Below are 20,869 nucleotides of genomic sequence, written 5' to 3'. Positions count from 1 at the left end.
GTTCAATATTCCCAGTTCTTCAATATTCCCAGTTAAGAAGTTTTAGGTTGTAGTTATTATAGGAATTATGACGCGTCAACTATTTCTACCAATACCATTGTATTTCATATACCTTTGATTATTGAATGTTCTAATAGGCACTTTAGTATTGCCAGCCTAATCTCAGGAGTTGATAGGCTTGAAGTCATAAACAGCGCTGTGAGCATTGCTAAGAGCTGCTGGCAAACACAGTAAAGTGCTGTTTGAATGAATGCTTACGAGCCTGCTGCTGCCTAGAACCACTCAGTCAGACTGCTCTATCAAACATCAAATCATAGACTTAATTATAATCTAATAAACACAGAAATACGAGCCTTTGGTCATTAATATGGTCAAATCCGGAAATGTATCATTTTGAAAACAAAATGTTTATTATTTAAGTGAATTATGGAACCGTTCTGTATTTTATCGATCTGGTGGCAACCCTACGTCTAAATATTGCTGTTACACGACACAACCTTCAATGTTATGTCATAATTATGTAAAATTCTGGCAATTAGTTCACAGTTCGCAACGAGCCAGGCGGCACAAACTGTTGCCTATACCCTGACTCTGCTTGCACTGAACGTAAGAGAAGTGACACAATTTCCCTTGTTAATATTGCCTGCTAACATGAATTTCTTTTAACTAAATATGCAGGTTTAAAAAAATATACTTCTGTGTATTGATTTTAAGAAAGGCATTGATGTTTATGGTTAGGTACATTTGTGCAACGATTGTGCTTTTTTCGCAAATGCGCTTTTGTTAAATCATCACCCGTTTGGCGAAGTTGAAGTAGGCTGTGATTCGATGATAAATGAACAGGATAAATGAACAGGCACCGCATTGATTATATGCAACGCAGGACAAGCTAGTTAACCTAGTAATATCATCAACCATGTGTAGTTAACTAGTGATTGTTAAGATTGATTGTTTTTTATAAGATAAGTTTAATGCTAGCTAGCAACTTACCTTGTCTCCTTGCAGCCACAAGGTCCTTTTGACGCTGCACTCGCGTAACAAGTGGGCAGCCTGCCACGCAGTTTCCTCATGGATTGCAATGTAATCGACCAGAATCGGCGTCCAAAAAGGCCGATTGCCGATTGTTATGAAAACTTGAAATCGGCCCTAATTAATCGGCCATGCCGATTAATCGGTCGACCTCTAATATCAATTGTTGATGGTCTTGCATAAAAACATGCATACGTTGTCTACAGCCAGGACACAAACACACACTCACTCACTCACACACCACTCCCCCTGCCTGTTGTAAAGTCTGAGTCCAGGAGGTGTTAATGACTTTGGCTCTTAACGCCCCCACACTCCATGTTTCTTTCTCATTTCAAGTGACCAGGAGGGACATTCAGAAGTTAACCAAGCATGTATGGCCACACATACACACAAGCCAACCCCACTATAATCTCAAGCATCTAGACGTACTGTTGTCACACATTCACAGACACTCACACACACTCACACACGCACACACACAAAACAAAAGGTTGTTTGTGTCTACTCCTTCGTAGTCTGCTGTGTGTCCTTTGGTGTTTGCTGTGTGCTTGAGAGAAAGGGGGAGGGAGAAAATAGATATTCTATCAAACCCTTAATAGAATTGAGAGACATTCACACACGTTCATCTCTCTAATCTCCAGCACTAGGCAGGTCACAGAGGACTTGTGTCATGCAAGCCATCTATTGAAGTAATTGCCTTCCACAGAATTCAGTAAATTCTGTTGAAATAGAAATGCCCCTCCTAACCTGAGGTTTATTTTTAGGTTCCAGTTTTGTGAGATCTAGATATCTTACCTGTTGGTAAACAATGACCAGAACCAAGTTCCAAGAGTCTGTTTATCTAGTGGATAAGATGGTCTTATCCTCTCTAATCCTTGGCTATTTTTTGCTATACTTTGCCTTTCGCGGGACATTGATTAGATAACTGCCAAAATAAAGGAAACACTTGAATAAATGTATATTGGTTCCTTAGTTAATTACGCAATTAACATCCCATCATGCTTAAGATCATCTATAAAAATGCTGGGCAGGCCATTATTTTGGCTACCATGGCTATGCCCCCATAGGATGACAATGCCCCCATCAACAGGGCATGAGTGGTCACTGAATGGTCTCATGTGCATGAAAACAATGTATACCATATGCCAACCTAATTGAACACTTATGGGAGATACTGGAGCGGCACCTGAGACAGCGGATTTCACCATCATCAACAAAACACTGAATGATGGAATTACTCATGGAAGAAGGGTGTCGCATCCCTCCGATAGAGTTCCAGAGACTTACAGAATCTATGCCAAGGTGCAGGCAGGTTGTTACCTTAACAAGACTTGAAAACAGGCAGTCACTCTAAGGCATGGCTATGGAGTCATGTCTAGATATGTCTTCAGTTACATTTACACACCTCTGGTGTTTCTGGCGGACTATGAAACAACAGGAGCGCGCACACACACACAATCTTGTACAGCTAACCTTGTGGGGACACACAATTCAGTCCCATTCAAAATCCTATTTTCCCTAACCCCTAAACCTAACCTTAACCCTAACCTAAGCCTAGCTCCTAACCCTAAAACTAACCTTAACCCTAAACCTAACTCTAACACTAACACTAACTCTAACCTAACCCTGAACACCACAGAAATATAAGAGGGGTCCAGCTCTCCTCTTGCAGCTTCTGTGTGTGTGTGTGTGTGTGTGTGTGTGTGTGTGTGTGTGTGTGTGTGTGTGTGTGTGTGTGTGTGTGTGTGTGTGTGTGTGTGTGTGTGTGTGTGTGTGTGTGTGTGTGTGTGTGTGTGTGTGTATTTGCGTGCGTGTGTCCATCTGTCCGTGCACACACTCATTCAGCACAATTCCATTCTGAGGATGTAAGACATCATCTGTCTTGCCCATTGTATCCACAAACCTATGACTTAACACTGCGAGATGGGTGTAAGGGTAGGCCATTGAAAACAAGCTCATTGACCATGTTTTACATGCACACCAATATCCCGTTATTATTCGGGATACTCAAGTATTATTTTTTGGAGTTGACTCATATAGACATATCCCATTTACAATAACCTGAAAAAGCTTGTATTCCGGTTATGAGAAATCCGGATAAGATGCCTAGGATATGATGATCTAAGATGGGATACTGTGGCATGTACACATCTTATACAATTGGCGGGTCTAATCCTGAATGCTGACTGGTTAAAAGCACATTCCAGCCGGTGTCTATTCCATAAATTACCACCGGCTAAATCTATGACGTTAAAATGCCTCTTTACTCTGATCCATCTGACTCTGCAATTCACTGTCTAATCAGCCCATCCAGGCAAGTTATAAACTTGATCTCCACTATAAAAAGCATCTAGACATTATCTCACATTTCTTTTAGACTGACATTTACTTTTCAACAGCGGATATTTGTATAAACCTTGCTGTATGTCTCTCTGACATTTGTAATATTGTTTCAAAATTCTAATTCGATCTCCAGCTGTCCCATAGTAATGAACGTAGAGGTCGGGACTAGACAGACAGCATTTATGTGCCAGAGACAGACAGCTGGCATCATTTTTATGGATATATACAAAGAAATGTCAATTGAAAAAGGTTAAACAAAATGAAGTGCAGCTAGTTTGCAGTCTTTCCAGCTTCAGTTTGAAGTTATTGTGTTAGCTGTGTTGTTGGCTAGCTCCTCTGAACAACAGGGTCCTGACGAGAGAGCACATTTTCTTGCGCTTCATTAGCTCTTTGTCATAGATGTATCCAAATAAATGTCACTAGAAAACAGCTAAAACAAATGCAAAGGCAGATACTGTTGTTATTTTGTCTGCACCGTTTGACGTGACTGTATGTTAGCCAGTAGTTGGCTAGCTAGCAAGCAAAGGATAATAACTTTGTTAGCCAGTATGGCAATGGAACACTTAGAACAAACGACTGGGTCTCGTCCATAGATACAGAACAAAAAGACTGAACAACTGGGTCACGTCTCTGGCAACCAAACCGATAGAATGAACGACCAGCCGGGTAGTTAGCAACTATAGATTTGTGTCTGGACTATATCTTGTCGAAGATAGTATGAATAAATTCATCAAAATAACGTGTTTTAAGGAAAATATGTCAATCATTATTTGATTATGTTGGTAACTCGAAGCCAGGGTGTTTGGAGGATATATTGGTACATCTAGGGCCGGCAAACCGTGCCAATATATCCTCCAAATACCGGCTTTGAGGGCATTATTTGAATCAGATGTGTAGTGCTAGGGAAAAAAACAAAACGCGCACCCAGGGGGGCCCCAGGACCGAAACCTTTTCCTAGGGGTAAAGGGTTGTCACAACCTTGGGATAGACACATGAGGGTACTAAACGGAATAGGCTTCCCAACTAGCACATAACGTTCTGAGAACCATATGTTTCTTAGAGATTGGTGAGAGCGTGGTTGTCCTATGGTTATTTTGCGGAACAACCTTCCCACAACGTTCTGGGAATGGTGCAGGATACCCAGGTAACACATAACATTATGAGAACCGAATGTTTCTTAGGTGGGGATTCCAGTACTTCAGCATAACGTTTTCTACAGGGTTCCTCATGCTTCTATTTAGTCATGTTCTCAGAACATTCAGAGAACCATAAGAAAAACTTCTTAAGGATCGGCGTTCCATCAACAGGATAGTTGTAAATCATGCAGTGCGTTATATCAAGATCGCAGATTTTAGAGTAACAACAAATGTCGGTACATAGAAGTGTCTTATATCGTCTGAAAGCTTAAATTCTTGTTAATATAACTGCACTGTCCAATTTACAGTAGCTATTACTGCGAAAAAATGCCATGCTATTATTTGAGGAGAGCTCCTAACAACAAAACACTTTTTTCAACGAGATAGGTTTGATAAATTCACCTCTGAAGGTGAAATGTGTACTTACATTCTGAAATCTTGCTCTGATTTATCATCCAAAGGGTCCCAGAGATAACATGAAGTGTCGTTTTGTTAGATAAAGTCCAAAAAGGTCCATATAGCACGCGCAATTGATTTTGTATTCCCGCACGTTCAATTTGCAAAGAAAGAAATCTGTGAATATCTCACCCTAAACGCTGTTTGAACGAGTCAAATCACGTTTGTATGTATTCCTCAGAGATCCTAGAAGGTAACAAGACTTCACTATTTCATTAGGGGTGTAGTATATCCTATAGGACACCATATTTAGTCAGAGAGCGACGCCTTCATGCCACTCTGATGACGCGGGCTGCCATCACTTGAAGGATTGTATCTTTGTCAAATAAGCACCAATCGGGGTCAAACAAAGCTAGCTAGATAGCCAATGAGCTGGGCTTTACGGGAGTATCTGGAAACCCTGTCTCGGTTGCAAAATATAGGCGCTAACCTTTTGCGACAGCATGCCTTTTCATTTTGGACACAACGTATAAGAATATTCAGAGTTTTGAAGTCATGAAAACTGGTTGTTTTGCAAATGTTGACCTTATAATATGGCTACTTATACTTGGAAAGCTACATCAAAATCCAAGTATACCGATTTGACGATATTCTTGCAGAAAAATGGAATATGAATGCTAATGTCTCATTCACGATTTGCCCAAATGTACCTGGGGACTTGACACAAAAAGTCTTGTTGTTCACTCATTTTTCAATTTATCCATCTGAAACTTGGCACATACACTGCTGCGGTGGACACCATCGGAATTACAACCAGAGTGAAGGCTATAACTCTGACCTTTCTCTTGCATTTCAAAGATTGTGGTAGAAAAAGACTGGTTTGGTTTTTTCTTTGTATTTTATTCTATCAGATCTATTGTGTTATATTCTCCTACATTCATTCTTCCTTTCAAATGGTACCAAGAATATGCATATCCTTGCTTCAGGGCCTGAGCTACAGGCAGTTCGATTTGGGTATGTCATTTAGGCAAAAATTGAAAGAAACGGTGCTATCCATAAGAAGTTTTTAAGAAACAACGTTCTTCTGTGGGAATTTCAGTATTTCAGCATAACTTTTTCTGTAGGTCTTATTGAAACATGCTCTCAGAGCGTTATTTAATTACCTTAAAATAACCTAAAATTTCCGTTCTCAAAATGTTAATAAAACCTCCCAAGAAAACTTTCAGGGAACCATAGTAAAATGTTCTCAGAACTTCCTTGCAACCTAAACATGAACCTTCCCATACATTCAGTTTACCGGTCAGGAAACTTATGGTTTCCTTCCCAGAACCAATGGGAAACCAAAAACATATGTTCCCACAACTTCCAAGGAACCAAATGTGCTAGCTGGGTATCAAGTAATGTCCACTGACTATGTGTGGAGTAAGGCATCATGTCCACTCTATTTGTGAAATTTTTATCTGAACATGACCCCGAGCTTCAGTCAACAGGCTAGCAGCTGCTCCTCTTCTTGTTAGATGTTCTCAAGGCTAGTGTCTTCCCTTTCAGGGCCTCAACCCTGCAGGTCACTTCAAAGCAGTGGTTTATCACCTAATATTTTCTACTACTTGAGTACCAGCACCTCTTACAAAATACTTTCTCTGAAATACAAACCCCAGTACGGTAAAATAAAATATATTTAATGACTCTTAAATCACTGCAATCAATGTTACCCTGTGAAACTCAACTCAAAAACAATTCCACGGCTAGCTATGCTAAAGGTATTTTAGCTTTCACCGTCTAGCCTGTAACTAGGCATTTAAGGGAGGCAAATGTCAAATCAAATCAAATCAAAGTTTCTTTGTCACGTGCGCCGAATACAACAGGTGTAGTAGACCTTACAGTGAAATGCTTACTTACAGGCTCTAACCAATAGTGCAAAAAAAGGTATTAGGTGAACAATAGGTAGGTAAAGAAATAAAACAACAGTAAAAAGACAGGCTATATATAGTAGCGAGGCTATAAAAGTAGCGAGGCTACATACAGACACCGGTTAGTCAGGCTGATTGAGGTAGTATGTACATGTAGATATGGTTAAAGTGACTATGCATATATGATGAACAGAGAGTAGCAGTAGCATAAAAGAGGGGTTGGCGGGTGGTGGGTGGTACACAATGCAGATAGCCCGGTTAGCCAATGTGCGGGAGCACAGGTTGGTCGGCCCAATTGAGGTAGTATGTACATGAAGGTATAGTTAAAGTGACTATGCATATATGATAACCAGAGAGTAGCAGCAGCGTAAAAAGAGGGGTTGGGGCACACAATGCAAATAGTCCGGGTAGCCATTTCATTACCTGTTCAGGAGCCTTATGGCTTGGGGGTGAAAACTGTTGAGAAGCCTTTTTGTCCTAGACTTGGCACTCCGGTACCGCTTGCCATGCGGTAGTAGAGAACAGTCTATGATTGGGGTGGCTGGGGTCTTTGACAATTTTTAGGGCCTTCCTCTGACACCGCCTGGTGTAGAGGTCCTGGATGGCATGCAGCTTAGCCCCAGTGATGTACTGGGCCGAACGCACCACCCTCTGTAGTGCCTTGCGGTCAGAGGCAGAGCAATTGCCGTACCAGACAGTGATGCAACCAGTCAGGATGCTCTCGATGTTGCAGCTGTAGAACCTTTTGAGGATCTCAGGACCCATGCCAAATCTTTTAGTTTCCTGAGGGGGAATAGGCTTTGTCGAGCCCTCTTCACGACTGTCTTGGTGTGTTTGGACCATGTTAGTTTGTTGTTGACTTGGACACCAAGGAACTTGAAGCTCTCAACCTGCTCCACTACAGCCCCGTCGATGAGAATGGGGGCGTGCTCGGTCCTCCTTTTCCTGTAGTCCACAATCATCTCCTTAGTCTTGGTTACGTTGAGGGATAGGTTGTTATTCTGGCACCACCCGGCCAGGTCTCTGACTTCCTCCCTATACGCTGTCTCGTCGTTGTTGGTGATCAGGCCTACCACTGTTGTGTCGTCTGCAAACTTAATGATGGTGTTGGAGTCGTGCCTGGCCATGCAGTCATGGGTGAACAGGGAGTACAGGAGGGGACTGAGCACGCACCCCTGGGGAGCTCCAGTGTTGAGGCTCAGCGTGGCAGATGTGTTGCTACCTACCCTCAACATGTCTCAACATAAATGAGATTACGGGTGTGTTCAGTTCGCTTGAACTTTTGCTATGCTGCGGAACGACTTGTTCTGAACGTCACATTTCCCCAAAACGTTCTTGTACGTTCTTGAATAGAATTTGAGGTACGTTTGCTCTGTTCAGTGGGTGTGCCGGGAAACATGTTTTAAGGGCGTGCAGAGGGGCATTTTGAAGCCACAACCTAACCCCTCCCCGTTTTTCAACTGGTGGTTCAGTACAGCACCGGTTTCGTTGAATTGAACGTACTATTACGTTTTTATGTACTGAATGCAGCCCATATGACTCATTTGAGCCCCAACATCAAAATAATATATAGTCCGTCTTATCAACAGATTAATCTAAATGCTCCTTTCAGTCAGTATGAAGAGATATTTCCTATGTTCTCATGATCTTATGTGAGAGGTAGTTTGAGATGGGTGAGATTGATGGAGGTAAGGTGTGTCATTGTAGGATTCAGCAAGGGGTCTTCTAACATTCCTTAGTCTTGTTTACTATCAAACTGTCACTTCAACTACCATATTTGGCTATTGCACAACCCACAACATTTCTAGAATAGTTGAGGGTGAGAGGGCGATGTGTGTGTGTGTGTGTGTGTCCAATTATAACACAATCTCCTCTGTCGCCAAGTACACACAGTCTCACACTCCTCCACACTCCTGTGTAGGCCTTTGTGCTGTGCGTCGTATTAGGGGGAGTGACAGAGCATGCAGAATGTGTGTGTTTTAGATCCTGCTCAGTGGAGACAGATGAACAGGCACTGAGCTGCTGGGAGTTGGCTAGTTGTGTTACACTCTCTTCTGTTGACATCCTCCAATGGTCAAGACTGGACTTGTTCTACCAGATCAAAGGGATGAACATTTGACTGTAGAGAAAAACTGTACAAACAACAACAACAAAAACAAGTGAGTAGTGAACTACATGTTTAGTTCTACGGGGAATGACATGGGGAACATTGTCCTCACTTGACAGACTTTTGAATTACTTATTGACATCGGGCTTCTTAATCGCCAACTACTTGGTGATGTTTTTGTACAAGTGAGTTTTTGGTTTAGTAGGCTACGTACTTTTTGTGTCTTTACAAGCCTGTGTGAGTGACAGCTTCTTTTGAATTCCGATTTTGTCTCACATTTCTTTAAAATGAAAAAACAAGTTTGTTTACTCCTGTGGTTGTTTTCAGACAAATATGATTCAACTGAATGCTGACGTAGAATGTTAACATAGTCATCTAACTTTGAATGTGGAATTTGGACTTTTTGAATGCTTATATCAGGCAAAATTAGATTGAGACTTAGTCTGTACATAGTGCAACATCTGAACTCTTAAATCGAATCAAAGTAAACTTAATTGAAAGTGCATTTTAACATCACAATAAGATAGATGTTACTTAGAGTGCTTCTCTCCAAAACATTGCTGGAAGAAATTCTCATCTTATCACACCATAATGTATTTTCTCTAATGACAATCATTTACAGTTAATCCCGAACTTTACTTAAGTTTGCTATTGTGGAAACGTGAAAGCTTCGTGTGCGCGTGCGTTTGTGAATAGTGTTACAATGTTTATTCTCCATCTCCGGGGCTTACATTAGTGGTACTAGTATTACATCACCGTCTTCTGTTGAGAAACTGGAGGTTGATGTAGGCTGTAGAGACTGGAGGTTGATGTAGGCTGTAGAGACTGGAGGTTGATGTAGGCTGTAGAGACTGGAGGTTTATGTAGGCTGTAGACACGCAGGATGTACAGTATGCTGTATCTATGATGGAACACTGCTCCAGATGACTCATTACACACTTTAACATTATTGCTATTATAAACTGTTTACCAACGTAGAGCAGTAAAAATAACTGTTTTGTCATACCCGTGGTATACGGTCTGATATACCACGGCTGTCCGCCAATCAGCATTCAGGGCTCGAACCATCCAGTTTATAATGTACAATATATGATAGCTTGTTTCAACCCAGACTTCTCCTTTAAACAGCAGCATCTGACCAGCATCTCACCATGCAGAGCATTGTATCCTTCATCTAAATGTTTCTCATTAAGTCTCATTAATGTGTGTGTTGTGGGGACGCAGTGTTTCTCAATCTCACAGGACACAGAGAGGTGAACCGTCTAGCCTTTTCTTGCCTTTGTGTTGGAAACAGACCAAAACTACCCCGTCTCAGTCAGTCTGTTTGGGGCTTTGGGGATTTTATTGCTTTGACTCCAAACTCAGACGTTTGGGCCCCTGCCGTAACACCGTTTCCCCCCGCAAGGTCATTGTCCCCCCCCTATCTAAAATAAATGTTATGCGTCAGCCAGACAGTCACTCACAAAGTATAGACTACCAATCGCTGTCCATGGTGCTGAAATTGCGACATGTCTGTGCGGCTGCCCATCGAATCGATGATAGACTTTCTGTGGTGCCATGTAGCCTATGGCTTTACTTTAGCTGATGGATAAATGTTTATTGGGAGGCCTATTTGGTCGGAATTTTCTCACGTTAAGCCTAACATTTCAGGAAGCTATACATGATGCCGCAAGGTTGCCATTTAGACTGCTGGTTAGCGGCAAAAATGTAATTAAAGTTGGAAGTTCAAACATTGCAGATTGTATAATAAATGTTCGGTACAACAGCATACTAATCAGCAACCAATAGCTGTCCTGTGTAGCTGTCCTGTATAGCTGTCCTGTGTAGCTGTCCTGTATAGCTGTCCTGTATAGCTGTCCTGTGTAGCTGTCCTGTATAGCTGTCCTGTGTAGCTGTCCTGTGTAGCTGTCCTGTATAGCTGTCCTGTGTAGCTGTCCTGTGTAGCTGTCCTGTATAGCTGTCCTGTGTAGCTGTCCTGTGTAGCTGTCCTGTGTAGCTGTCCTGTATAGCTGTCCTGTGTAGCTGTCCTGTGTAGCTGTCCTGTATAGCTGTCCTGTGTAGCTGTCCTGTGTAGCTGTCCTGTGTAGCTGTCCTGTATAGCTGTCCTGTGTAGCTGTCCTGTGTAGCTGTCCTGTGTAGCTGTCCTGTATAGCTGTCCTGTATAGCTGTCCTGTATAGCTGTCCTGTGTAGCTGTCCTGTGTAGCTGTCCTGTATAGCTGTCCTGTGTAGCTGTCCTGTATAGCTGTCCTGTGTAGCTGTCCTGTGTAGCTGTCCTGTATAGCTGTCCTGTATAGCTGTCCTGTGTAGCTGTCCTGTATAGCTGTCCTGTGTAGCTGTCCTGTGTAGCTGTCCTGTATAGCTGTCCTGTGTAGCTGTCCTGTGTAGCTGTCCTGTGTAGCTGTCCTGTATAGCTGTCCTGTGTAGCTGTCCTGTGTAGCTGTCCTGTATAGCTGTCCTGTATAGCTGTCCTGTGTAGCTGTCCTGTGTAGCTGTCCTGTATAGCTGTCCTGTGTAGCTGTCCTGTATAGCTGTCCTGTGTAGCTGTCCTGTGTAGCTGTCCTGTGTAGCTGTCCTGTGTAGCTGTCCTGTGTAGCTGTCCTGTGTAGCTGTCCTGTATAGCTGTCCTGTATAGCTGTCCTGTATAGCTGTCCTGTATAGCTGTCCTGTATAGCTGTCCTGTGTAGCTGTCCTGTGTAGCTGTCCTGTATAGCTGTCCTGTATAGCTGTCCTGTGTAGCTGTCCTGTGTAGCTGTCCTGTATAGCTGTCCTGTATAGCTGTCCTGTATAGCTGTCCTGTGTAGCTGTCCTGTGTAGCTGTCCTGTGTAGCTGTCCTGTATAGCTGTCCTGTGTAGCTGTCCTGTGTAGCTGTCCTGTATAGCTGTCCTGTGTAGCTGTCCTGTGTAGCTGTCCTGTGTAGCTGTCCTGTATAGCTGTCCTGTATAGCTGTCCTGTATAGCTGTCCTGTATAGCTGTCCTGTGTAGCTGTCCTGTATAGCTGTCCTGTATAGCTGTCCTGTGTAGCTGTCCTGTATAGCTGTCCTGTGTAGCTGTCCTGTATAGCTGTCCTGTATAGCTGTCCTGTATAGCTGTCCTGTATAGCTGTCCTGTATAGCTGTCCTGTGTAGCTGTCCTGTATAGCTGTCCTGTGTAGCTGTCCTGTATAGCTGTCCTGTATAGCTGTCCTGTGTAGCTGTCCTGTATAGCTGTCCTGTGTAGCTGTCCTGTATAGCTGTCCTGTGTAGCTGTCCTGTGTAGCTGTCCTGTGTAGCTGTCCTGTATAGCTGTCCTGTGTAGCTGTCCTGTGTAGCTGTCCTGTGTAGCTGTCCTGTGTAGCTGTCCTGTGTAGCTGTCCTGTATAGCTGTCCTGTGTAGCTGTCCTGTGTAGCTGTCCTGTGTAGCTGTCCTGTGTAGCTGTCCTGTATAGCTGTCCTGTATAGCTGTCCTGTGTAGCTGTCCTGTATAGCTGTCCTGTGTAGCTGTCCTGTATAGCTGTCCTGTGTAGCTGTCCTGTATAGCTGTCCTGTATAGCTGTCCTGTATAGCTGTCCTGTATAGCTGTCCTGTATAGCTGTCCTGTGTAGCTGTCCTGTATAGCTGTCCTGTGTAGCTGTCCTGTATAGCTGTCCTGTATAGCTGTCCTGTGTAGCTGTCCTGTATAGCTGTCCTGTGTAGCTGTCCTGTGTAGCTGTCCTGTGTAGCTGTCCTGTATAGCTGTCCTGTGTAGCTGTCCTGTATAGCTGTCCTGTATAGCTGTCCTGTATAGCTGTCCTGTGTAGCTGTCCTGTATAGCTGTCCTGTGTAGCTGTCCTGTATAGCTGTCCTGTATAGCTGTCCTGTGTAGCTGTCCTGTGTAGCTGTCCTGTATAGCTGTCCTGTGTAGCTGTCCTGTGTAGCTGTCCTGTGTAGCTGTCCTGTATAGCTGTCCTGTGTAGCTGTCCTGTATAGCTGTCCTGTATAGCTGTCCTGTATAGCTGTCCTGTGTAGCTGTCCTGTATAGCTGTCCTGTGTAGCTGTCCTGTATAGCTGTCCTGTGTAGCTGTCCTGTGTAGCTGTCCTGTGTAGCTGTCCTGTATAGCTGTCCTGTGTAGCTGTCCTGTATAGCTGTCCTGTATAGCTGTCCTGTATAGCTGTCCTGTGTAGCTGTCCTGTATAGCTGTCCTGTATAGCTGTCCTGTGTAGCTGTCCTGTGTAGCTGTCCTGTATAGCTGTCCTGTGTAGCTGTCCTGTATAGCTGTCCTGTGTAGCTGTCCTGTATAGCTGTCCTGTATAGCTGTCCTGTATAGCTGTCCTGTATAGCTGTCCTGTGTAGCTGTCCTGTATAGCTGTCCTGTATAGCTGTCCTGTGTAGCTGTCCTGTATAGCTGTCCTGTATAGCTGTCCTGTGTAGCTGTCCTGTATAGCTGTCCTGTGTAGCTGTCCTGTATAGCTGTCCTGTATAGCTGTCCTGTATAGCTGTCCTGTATAGCTGTCCTGTATAGCTGTCCTGTATAGCTGTCCTGTGTAGCTGTCCTGTATAGCTGTCCTGTGTAGCTGTCCTGTATAGCTGTCCTGTATAGCTGTCCTGTGTAGCTGTCCTGTATAGCTGTCCTGTATAGCTGTCCTGTGTAGCTGTCCTGTGTAGCTGTCCTGTATAGCTGTCCTGTGTAGCTGTCCTGTATAGCTGTCCTGTATAGCTGTCCTGTATAGCTGTCCTGTGTAGCTGTCCTGTATAGCTGTCCTGTGTAGCTGTCCTGTATAGCTGTCCTGTATAGCTGTCCTGTATAGCTGTCCTGTGTAGCTGTCCTGTGTAGCTGTCCTGTGTAGCTGTCCTGTATAGCTGTCCTGTGTAGCTGTCCTGTATAGCTGTCCTGTGTAGCTGTCCTGTATAGCTGTCCTGTATAGCTGTCCTGTATAGCTGTCCTGTGTAGCTGTCCTGTATAGCTGTCCTGTGTAGCTGTCCTGTATAGCTGTCCTGTGTAGCTGTCCTGTATAGCTGTCCTGTGTAGCTGTCCTGTATAGCTGTCCTGTATAGCTGTCCTGTGTAGCTGTCCTGTATAGCTGTCCTGTATAGCTGTCCTGTGTAGCTGTCCTGTATAGCTGTCCTGTGTAGCTGTCCTGTATAGCTGTCCTGTGTAGCTGTCCTGTGTAGCTGTCCTGTATAGCTGTCCTGTATAGCTGTCCTGTATAGCTGTCCTGTATAGCTGTCCTGTATAGCTGTCCTGTGTAGCTGTCCTGTATAGCTGTCCTGTGTAGCTGTCCTGTGTAGCTGTCCTGTATAGCTGTCCTGTGTAGCTGTCCTGTATAGCTGTCCTGTATAGCTGTCCTGTGTAGCTGTCCTGTATAGCTGTCCTGTATAGCTGTCCTGTGTAGCTGTCCTGTATAGCTGTCCTGTATAGCTGTCCTGTATAGCTGTCCTGTATAGCTGTCCTGTGTAGCTGTCCTGTATAGCTGTCCTGTATAGCTGTCCTGTATAGCTGTCCTGTATAGCTGTCCTGTATAGCTGTCCTGTGTAGCTGTCCTGTATAGCTGTCCTGTATAGCTGTCCTGTATAGCTGTCCTGTGTAGCTGTCCTGTATAGCTGTCCTGTATAGCTGTCCTGTATAGCTGTCCTGTATAGCTGTCCTGTATAGCTGTCCTGTATAGCTGTCCTGTGTAGCTGTCCTGTATAGCTGTCCTGTATAGCTGTCCTGTATAGCTGTCCTGTATAGCTGTCCTGTATAGCTGTCCTGTATAGCTGTCCTGTGTAGCCTACCTGAACCTGCATGACATGAGCCTGCATGTTCTTGTCCTCTCTCCCAGCTTTGATAGAACGTTTTTGTGCGTAAAACCAGTCTATTAATGCCAAGTAATACAGTCAGTCCCCTCAAAACACTATCTTACTAGGGATTGCTTCATTATGTTGTGTAGCCTACTATATATAGCTATATACATTATTTAGGTGTTATTTAGCTGCGAAACCTTTCCTAAAAAGATAAGGGACTGTTTATATTGCAATGACAACTGAAACGGCGGTTCACCAGTATGAACAAAATCGCAAATCGCTTTTTTTGTTTGAGCCCTCAACAACTGTTGTCCTCTAAAGATGATCATCTGTTTTCATCTGCCAATTTATTGCCTGTCCAGTGTCCAGACAACCTGTCCCATAGCTTCCTGTACAATTCATCTCTTTCCGTATTGAGGCCAGTGATTAAGGAAAATGCGAGAGGCTCAATTAAAGATGCATAACTGCTGTATTTGAAGCACCACTCCATTCTGCCCAGTTTCCCTGATGTTGCTATGGTAATCAAGCTGTTTTTAACCATCCCTTTAACTGCTACTTTTGTGGAGCGATCGTTTTCTAAACTAAAACTCATAAAGAACTACCTAAGAAGCATTAGACTCTCGGTCTGATATGAGCTTTTGAACACCTGAGTAAGCTCCACTCATTGTACTGGTGCCGTCATCGCCTTGACCATTATTGATTTTTCAAGGCCTGAGGCACTTTGATCCGTCACATTCTTGCCCAAGAAACAAATACTTAGCTTCCTAGTACATATGGAAATTAAAAAGGTTTATGAATGAATTTTTGGAGGGTTGCTGTCAAAATTATTTATTACATAAATAAAAAATGGACATCAATGACAGGTGCATGGGCCCCCCAAGTTTGTGCACCCCCACTCCTTGCACACCTGTGGATTGGCCCTTGCGTAACCGACCAGGACATAATAATGCCCTCTAGGAGAAGACGACAGACACAATAGCATAACAAAGTGTCTTATGTGGAGTCCATTGTTCCCATTTGTCTCTGGTTTAGGGCAGAGCAATGGAGCCTTTCTACATTGAGGCACATGGAGCCTGATTGGGAATAGTGTTTTGGAGGGTCGGGTCAACTGCTGGGTTGAAGCTAGGTCTCCTATTCTAGGACAGTTATTTTTTTATCTTTGGGGATATGGTTTGGTGTTTTAGTGAGTGAGCAGTGTTGGGGGACATGCATGTCTGGCACTGGAGTGGCTAACTGGAGACCCAGACCGGTCTTAAAGAAACAATGCTACTGTTAACCAATAGCTATTAGCCGTTAGCCACAGATGCTAATGTTTTATTAGCAGGTGCTAATGTGCATGATTGACTGGTCGCTCATGCTCACAGCTTGACTCCAGCTGGTGTCCAGACAGTCTCTCTCTCTTTCTCTATCTCTCTCTCAGCTCACGGTATAACACTGCTTGCCTTTGGGCTTAACTACCTCTGGGAAATGGGCGTGGGTGGAGGAGCGGAAAGGAGGACAGGAGGAGGAGGAAAAGAGGAGGATAGGACCAGCAACTCACCCTGTCTTTATTGGCCACCACTGTCTTGTTTCATTTTGACGCTCCCCAGGCCTCTTCTGCCTTCATACTACACGGGTCACTTAGCCTGTTGAATAGGCAACCCTCTGAGCTGGGTATGGGTAAACACAGGGCTAAGGTTTACTGGGGAGGTTTGGTTACAGATAAGAGGTTTAGCTACACATACACAACACATACACAAACGTGCACACACACACAATCATAGTAGCATGCATGTACTGTATGTTTCATCAATGTTACACTTTAGCCCTATTTTAACATATAGCCATATGCACACACACACACACACAGTTGTGTAACGTATTAAGTACAAATACTTTAAAGTACTACTTAAGTAGTTTTTTGGGGTATCTGTAATTTACTTTACTATTTATATTTTTTACATCTTTTGCTCCACTACATTCCTAAAGAAAATATGTACTTTTTACTCCCATAAATTTACCCTGATCCGCAAAGGTATTCATTACATTTAGAATGCTCAGGCAGGAGGACAGCAATATGGTCCAATTCACGCACCTATTAATATAATGCGTAGTCATCCCTACTGCCTCTGGTCTGGCAGACTCACAAAACACAAATAGTGCTGTAATACTACTGTAAATGATGTTGGAGTGTGCGCTTGTCTGTCTGTAAATGTTCAAGTCAAGAACATCGTACCATCTAGTTTGCTTAATATAAGGAATTTGATGTTTAGCGTTTACTTTTACTTTATTATTTTACTCAAGTATGACAATTCAGTACTTTTTACACCACAGTACTTAAGTACTGTACATTTAAAACCCAATACTTTTAGACTTTTACTCAAGTTGTGTTTTACTGGGTGACTTTCATTTTCTATTAAGGTATCATTACTTTTACTCAAGTATGACAATTTTGTAATTTTTTTCCACACACGCACACATACACACATCCTTTGGGCTCCTTGGGAAATTGCAACCCGACACTGCCATCATACTATCTTAATAGAGCCTTTGGTTATCTCGTCCTGCTCTTTCCTGTTTTCTGTCACTGGACATTATCTAACACAGATACACTTCACCCGCATGACAAAAACATCACTGTTTTATTTTACCAGGTTACACACAGTTACAGACAATGACCAACATGAAACATAACTTTTTCATCACTTCAACACAACATACAGTGTAAATATGAAGATGTGGAATCTGCTTCTTGCCCCCCTAACTGAACAAGGCCAGCTAGTCTGAGCCGAGGAATTAGTTCTATATTAGGACAATAGAAAGTGCTGATTCACCGCTCATGCTGCACCCAGCCAACAGCCTGGCAACACATACACACACACACACCGCACAACACACACACCATACGACACACACTGCACACACACACCGTACGTACACCGCACACAGCCAATAGTCTGTCATGGCCGTGTCTCCCTCTGTCAGCTTCACCGCATAGGGTCCTTTGAATGGCTTAATTGCTGTCCAATGATGTGCCTGAAGTAATGAGGGACCACAGTTGAACAGGCAGGAGCCATGGAGGAAATGGGACTTTGTTTGGTTCTTTTCATGAGGAAATCGTCCTTTTTAGTGGAATGCCGGACTAGATTGTCTGTAACTGGGTTCTCTAGACTGTGTGTGTGAATGGACTCAATTACTGCAAAGTTCAAAGTACTCTATTGGGCCCTATCACTATTACACAGGCCTATTTCAAGGGTAACTATAAGGGTATAAGCTATGTGCATGGAAATGATGCCTTTCGAAAGAGGACATGTTGACCAAGTGTACGCTCTTTGTTAGAGAATGAAGTTGATTTGAACAGCACTTAATGGGTCTGATGGCTTTGAGTAGGGATTAACCTCAGTCGGCTTCTAGGCAGGAGATGTGGAATGAGTGGCTGCTCGTCCTCCTTGGGTCCTCTCCAGACCACAGCCCCAGCCACGGTGAGCCGATCAAAGCATCGCTTCATATGGGCCTCGGGCTTTTCCCATGCAGCGCTTTGAGTTGAACGGAGCTTGATTGCTTTTCCTTAGACAAAAAACTTAATCCAGAGTGAAACTGTAGCTCTACATAGGGATAGACTGTGGCTGTGACGCATGATTGTGTACACATGTGTGTGTGCATGTGCGTGTGGGCAGATGAATACAGCAGATGAATACTGACTGAAGGTATCTGACCATTCTATAAGAAACCCCTTTGTAAAGACCTTGTCTTTCCAAACCCCAAACACGTTTTCCAAGTGCTGTCTCATAGATCTAGAAGGTGAGCCATCATTGATGTATTTTCAATGTCCTCCACTTTGAAATAAAGCCTCCATTAGCAGCGAGTGAGCTTCTTTGCTGACAGTACAGTAAGTGTTTCGGGGAGATACAGCAAGGCTTTAGACAGAGGCAAAGGCATGATGCTCTAGGGACTTACTCAGCAGAAGTCAGCTCCAGTTTTGCAAAGGCATCTGATTCACACAGGCTTCTGTCCTACTGTAAGTTCAAAGCCAAATCTGTTCCTCACTCTGTAACCGTATTGTCCTCCCATTCTGATCTGCCCTTGTGCTTTTCAGTTACAGCGACGTTTCACAAAAACCTGCCGATGGCCACTGAAGGCCCAGTCAATAGTTCAGCCATTAACTCTGTCCAAATATAGCCTGTGCCAAAAACATCTCCATGTACAGGTAGGGATCTAAGTAGCCTGCTCTCTAGGGGGGCTTGGAATGGATTGGCTCAATGCCAAACTCTAAACTCCCTTGATTGATTCCATTAGTGCCCAAGGTTATGTTCTCACTGAACGCAGTCATCATCACAACGTTATTTTCAATGTAGCACTTGTGGCCAGTGGACCGTGAACCCTCCACAATAGTTCTGGTTTGTTTGGAAGTTGGAATGTACTTACACAGCATACCACCCTGGTATGCAGCATACCACCCTACATACCACTGCTGGCTTGCTTCTGAAGCTAAGCAGGGTTGGTCCTCCTCAGTCCCTGGTTGGGAGACCAGATACTGCTGGAAGTGGTGTTGGAGGGCCAGTAGGAGGCACTCTTTCTTCTGGTCTAAAAAATGCCCCAGGGCAGTGATTGGGGACACTGCCCTGTGTAGGGTGCCGTCTTTCGGATGGGATGTTAAAAAAGATCCCATGGCACTTATCGTAAGAGTAGGGGTGTCAACCCCGGTGTCCTGGCTAAATTCCCAATCTGGCCCTCAAACCATCATGGTCACCTAATAATCCCCAGTTTACAATTGGCTCTTTCATCCCCCTCCTCTCCCCTGTAACTATTCCCCAGGTTGTTGCTGTAAATGAGAACGTGTTCTCAGTCAACCTACCTGGTAAAATATGGATAAATATATATATCTTTTTTTAAACACACACACAATTACACACCGGGGTCAAAGGTAACACTGGTGGAGCATCTGGAAGACATAACCTCTAAACATCTGACAAAAATGTGGAGTTTTGGTTGGTTTTAATTCACATCCAAGTCAAAACAGGACATTAGAAGTATTAGCTAATTATGTTATAGCTTCTTCGCTCCGGGAGACGTGTAATTTGACACATTGTTCTCCTGTCACCGAAGGCAAATTTATATTCCAGAATGCCTTACCAGTTGTTTCGGGCTACACGTTCTCATCACGTTCAGATTATAGATTTGCCTTCGGGGATTGGAAAACTTTCTCACAAATAGATTAACTAGAGGGCTGGTAAATATGTTTTCGTTATATGGGATGTCACCTTCAGCGATGGGAGATCTGTGTAAAGGTCTCCCGGAGTGAAGAGGTTAGGAAGATAATAGTTAACTTCCAGTAGTTTGAGATGTGATCTCAGAGGGAGCATGATATCAAAGACACACACACACATCATGTGGTGACAAATACTTTGAGACAGACAGGTCATATGCCATGGCACGATCTCCCTGCTGGGAAATTAGGCAGAGCAAGGTGTCAGGAATGATGACAGGTCCCTTGCAAATATGGGTATGATCACACAGAAAGGCATTTGCCTTCTGGAGTGAGGGAGTCAAGAAAACACAGAAACAGAAATAGGGTGGCTGTAGATGCTCTATCTCTGTTTGGAATTTGACCCCCCCCCCCCCCCCCGCTACTGTGACTATCCTAAATGTAAGACCCTTAATATACAACTTGAGGAGGGAGAACTAAAGCATGGCTAAATCTGACCTGTGAGGATCTCATCCTAGAATAATCTTCAGCACTTACTTTATAGCTTAGAATAGTCTGCCATCGTCATTATTAACTCTGAGTGGACTGAGCAGCACAGAGCTGTACAAGGATGATGAATGATAATGATGATGATGATGATAACAATGCTGCTGATGAGGGAGACCAAGAGAGGGGGACTGTCTTGATTCTGATTTGACATTATGTTGCGTACCTCGTGTTTTGTTGCTGCTGAATTTGCTTTGTTAGCGTATCAAGGTTTATCAGCACATGAACTAGTGTGTTGGCTAGTTATGCTTACTGCTGAGTCTAGCCTTAGTTTCATGTATGCTATCAGATTGGAAGAGAGAAGCAGTATGTTTGTTCTCTGTTCCACAATAAATCCGCTGTGATATGCCTAAGAGATGGCTAAGTAAGATGGAAGCTCAAACAGAAGAGTTTGAGCTTAGTAAGGAAATATCAGTGCACTTTGTGTGTACATAACAAGACTAGAATGTGCAGAAGCAAAGGCAGTGTGTGCATGT

The 20,869-nt window shown here is 43.6% G+C and overlaps 1 protein-coding gene across 6 annotated transcripts in view; it reads left to right on the top strand.

Moving 5' to 3' along the window:
• The window catches only part of LOC120064349 (tensin-1-like), a 296,497-nt gene that overhangs the window by 237,239 nt on the left and 38,389 nt on the right, over nt 1–20,869 (top strand). The gene's annotated exons all lie outside the window — the stretch shown is intronic.

Source organism: Salvelinus namaycush, chromosome 19 (assembly GCF_016432855.1).
Source record: "Salvelinus namaycush isolate Seneca chromosome 19, SaNama_1.0, whole genome shotgun sequence".
Classification (NCBI taxonomy): Eukaryota; Metazoa; Chordata; class Actinopteri; order Salmoniformes; family Salmonidae; genus Salvelinus; species Salvelinus namaycush.
Note: the sequence above shows the minus strand (reverse complement) of the source record. Positions and strands in the feature narration are given on the sequence as shown.